General features: G+C 43.0%; 1 pseudogene; it reads left to right on the top strand.

Annotated features, from left to right (window-relative positions):
- The first annotated feature begins 262 nt into the window (after positions 1-262).
- Positions 263-382, top strand: LOC134935770 (5S ribosomal RNA; annotated as a pseudogene).
- The last annotated feature ends 4,405 nt before the right edge of the window (positions 383-4,787 follow it).

The raw sequence follows: 4,787 nt of genomic DNA, 5'->3' as shown, positions 1-4,787 counted from the left end.
ATTCAGACAGCATAACCAAGAATGATTTTGTTATCTATATACAATTGACTGGTGTATAGTACAATACAAATAAGGAAGAATTCACTGTGATTGGATATTTATGGCTTTGATACTTTCTTGCCATATAATTGTCATATCCAATCTGCACTTTTTGAGCCTGCCGTCCAAATGTGTGTCTGTCCCCCTTTTTCATTTTTCTTGTTGAAAATATGAACGATTCCATTTCTAATACAAAGTGACACATGAAAGGGCTAGCTTAAGAAATTGCGGACATACCCCACTGGAGATGCCCAATCTCTTCCGATCTTGGAAGCTAAGCAGTGGAGGGCCGGACCAGTACTCGGATGGGAGACCACCTTGGAACATCCTGGTACTGCAAATAAATTTTGCTGCCCAATTCTAAGTCACAGATGGGTACTCGGATTCATATGACCCATGATTTAATTCCCTGCAACTACTTTTTCCATTTGGGATTTTTGCAGTATGAATGATGGTCATATATTATATTCATATATATTCATCTGACAGACACCATTGAGACTAGTAGGTGTCCTTCCCTTTCTCCCCCCACCCCCCACCCTTTTTTTGTGAATTCTAAAGTTTGTCCGGCTTACATCATATTATAGCAATTTTTAATTATTCATTAAATTTACATAGATATTTTTGCACATAGTCTTGAATCACATAGAACTAGTTTTGAACTCCGATAATTCTATATTTTAATAGGAATTCAATAAAATCATGATTTTACCAGCCTAAGACATGTATACAACCTAGTTCCTCTGAGTTAGAGTGCTTCCAAACAAGAGTCTACTTCTTTTTCCATTTCTTATTTGGTATTTTTCTCAATATATTTTTGACTCTTGGGAGCACCACTGAATGGTAACTATATTTAGTGCACCTTAGAAGATATACCATCTTATATGCACAGTTACCTTAATCTGAAGCAATTCTATAACATAAAATTCAGTTTCTCAGAGGACATTACTCAGATTACTTTTCGTACAAAAATTGTTGCTAGACCGGTGCGGCTCCCACAAACCCCCTTTTTTTGATAAATGGGAACATGCAAGTAAGCATCCTTTATGTCTACTGACATCATGAAGTCCTCCTCCAGGCTACAAATCACTACCCTCAGGGATTCCATCTTGAACTTGAACCTTTTCAGGTAGAGATTCAGATTTTTCAGGTTTAAAATCGGTCTGACCGAGCCGTCCGGCTTCGGAACTACGAAGAGGCTTGAATAAAAACCTTCTCCTTGCTGTGCCAAGGGTACCAGGACAATGACCTGATCCTGACATAATTTTTGAATTGCCGTTGTTACTGCCTCTCTTCCCGGAAGAGAAGCTGGCATGGTCAATTTGAAAAATCGGCATGGGGGGACGTCTTGAAACTCTAGTTTGTACCCATGGGACACTATTTGTATTTGTCCAGGCCAGATTGAATCCAGATTTGGCTGAAAAATTTCCGACGTGCTCCCACCCGAGCCCCAGCGTTATGCTGCAGATTTGGCAGAAGCAGGGGTGGTCGGGAGACGCTGCGGATTTCTTTCCTTTTCCCCTTCCCCTACCTGCAAAAAAAGGGGGAACCTTTGGCCTTTTTGTATTTGTTGGGCCGAAAGGACTGCATGTGAGAGTGATGTGTCTTTTTCGTCGGTGTAGGAGCATAAGGCAAGAATGTCAACTTACCTGCGGTAGCCGCCGAGACTAACGCATCCAGCCCATCACCAAACAAGGCCTCACCTTTATACGGGAGAGCCTCCATATTTCTTTTGGAATCTGCATAAGCATTCCACTGGCGAATTGACAATGCCCTCCGAGCCGATACTGCCATGGTAGCGGTTCTTGATCCCAAGAGACCAATATATTTCATGGTTTCTAGTAGGTACGCAGCAGCGTCTTTGATATGACCTAACATTAGGAGAATCTCATCTCCATCTATTGTGTCAATGTCTAATGACAAGTTTTCTGACCACTTTTCAGTAGCACTACTCACCCATGCACAGACAATGGTAGGCCTGAGTAGTGTCCCATTGGCCACATGAATAGATCACCTCACTCACTTGCGGTCTGTCGGCTCCTTAAGTGAAGCCATTCCAGGCGCAGGGAGAAACACCTTTTCTCTTTTATGACAGGGCCCTGTCTAAAATGCGGGGTGACTCCCACCTTTATTGGAAAAAGGTAAGCTGCCTGATATCCTTTTGGGAATCAGAAATTTCTTTTCAGGTTAAATCGGACCTGAGGTGGAGGGAAAATTACATTACTTCTTTACTAAAGTAAACCCTCTCCTTGTGGTAAAAGAGGGGGCTTCGTAACTTCTAACACCTCCTTTATAGCTAACACATGTTTTGAATGCTTTTTTGCTAACTTAGGACCTATTCCCCTGGAATCACTAGTGTCGACACAGGAATCAGAGTCCGTGTCGGTATCAGTTTGTACTACTTGTGCAAATTTGTATGTGACCCAGAAAGGTCCCTGTGGATGAAAGGCAGAACTATTAAAAATCACATTTTCAACAGATTATTTTCATTTTCTGTATGAGATTCAGTCCAACCTCTTACTGCAGTGGTTCTCAAACTCGGTCCTCAAGACCCCACACAGTGCATGTTTTGCAGGTAACCCAGCAAGTGCACAGGTGTATTAATTACTCACTGACACATTTGAAAAGGACCACAGGTGGAGCTAATTATTTAACTTGCGATTCTGTGAGGAGACCTGCAAAACATGCACTGTGTGGGGTCCTGAGGACCGAGTTTGAGAACCTGTGTCTTACTGATATGATTCACACTATCATGTAACCTTTCACCCAGTCAGGCTCTTGGTGTCATATTACACCTCTGTGTCCCTAACATGTCTCCACAGAGTTCCCTGCCACAGACATGTCACACACGTGCAGAACCACTGTCTCCATTTTGAGGAGACTGAGTTCTTTCTGGGGACGTTAAGCTTCTATTACAAGGAACACAGTGCGGGGAATTGAACTTAAAGATACCTGCATGGGAGTACTGCTGCATTGAGAACTGAGTTTGAGGTCTTTTTGGGGACGTTAAGCTGTTACCACAAGGAACACAGTATGGGGAAGTGAACCTAAAGATACCTTTATGGGAGTACTGCTGCATTGAGAACTGAGAGTTCGGGTACGCATAAGTTGACCCACAGATTTTCCTCTGATTTTAAAAGATACCTTGATGTGCTTATTACCCATCTCGCGAGTGTTAGTTTTGGGGTACGCTCCATCTATATACTACAAATTTTCAAAGATACCTTGATGCACTTACCACATATCTCGCGAGTGTGAGTTCTGGGGTACGCTCCATCTATATACTACAAGTTGCATTTCTAGAATTCTGCCAGGCGTAGTCCAAGTGGACAAGCCTTGACATTGGAAAAGAAACCTTTATGGGTTTATAATTACCTGATTAAAGTGTGAGTGGGGTACGCTTTAGAACCACCACTAGATTCTGAGAAAGCAATTAAGATTCACCTGACACACTTAAGGAATTTACTACACATTGGTTCTTTGTTTTTTGTTTCCCTACATGCGGTTATATTCTGGAGAAATTACATCAGACAATATACATTGAAGACTCCACTTCAGGAACCTCTAATAAGGGATGTAATGGTGATATCCTCTTACAAATTTTTTGTTATAGCGCTGTTGGTATACACACAGATCTCTATTTTGTGGTTTTTGAGATGTGGTGATATCTCTTGAGGTCTGTTATATCATAGCTGCTGGGCGCCAGTTTGCGAACACTCCCAAAAAAAACCCTGTCTCCTGCGGATCCCGTCTATACCCCATGGTCTTGACGTCGTCCCCAGCATCCTCTAGGACGTATGAGAAATATAGGGGCGTGGCTTCATGGGGAAGGGGTGTGACAACAAAATAATACCAATTTACATTACATATTATAGTAGCCTCCATTATTCAAATTACGCTGCACAGTAGCGCCACCACACCAGGTACAGCCCCACATTACGGCGGAGAGAGACCCCTTTTTACACATTACGGCAGACAGCATCCCCTTTTTAAACATTACGGCAGACAGCGTCCCCTTTTACACATTACGGCAACCAGTCCCTCTTTTACACATTACGGCAGACAGCTTCCCCTTTTTACACATTACGGCAGACAGCGTCCACTTTTTACACATTACGGCAGACTGCGTCCCCCTTTATACACATTACGGCAGACAGCGTCCCCTTTTTACACATTACGGCAGACTGCGTCCCCCTTTTTACACATTACCGCAGACAGCGTCCCTTTTTTACACATTACGACAGACAGCGTTTCCTTTTTACACATTACGGCAGACAGCATCCCCCTTTTTACACATTACGGCAGACAGCGTCCCCTTTTTACACATTAAGGCAGACAGCGCACCCTTTTTTACACATTACGGCAGACAGCGTTCCCCTTTTTACACATTACAGCAGACAGCGTCCCTTTTTTACACATTACGACAGACAGCGTCCCCCTTTTTACACATTACGGCAGACAGCGTCCCCTTTTTTACACATTATGGCAGACAGCGTCCCCCTTTTTACACATTACGGCAGACAGCATCCCCCTTTTTTACACATTACAGCAGACAGAGTACCTCTTTTACACATTAGGTAGACAGACCGATAGATAGATAGATAGATAGATAGATAGATAGATAGATAGATAGATAGATAGATAGATAGATAAACCCATTACAAGCTGCTGGCCATTGCGCCCTCTGTGCGACTGCGCTGTGTACCAGGCACACCTGGCACACATGTAGTTACTGTACTGCCTCCCCG

This window comes from Pseudophryne corroboree, chromosome 1 (genome assembly GCF_028390025.1).
Source record: "Pseudophryne corroboree isolate aPseCor3 chromosome 1, aPseCor3.hap2, whole genome shotgun sequence".
Taxonomy (NCBI): Eukaryota; Metazoa; Chordata; class Amphibia; order Anura; family Myobatrachidae; genus Pseudophryne; species Pseudophryne corroboree.
The sequence above is the reverse complement of the archived record's forward strand: the minus strand, read 5'-3'. Positions and strand labels throughout refer to the sequence as shown.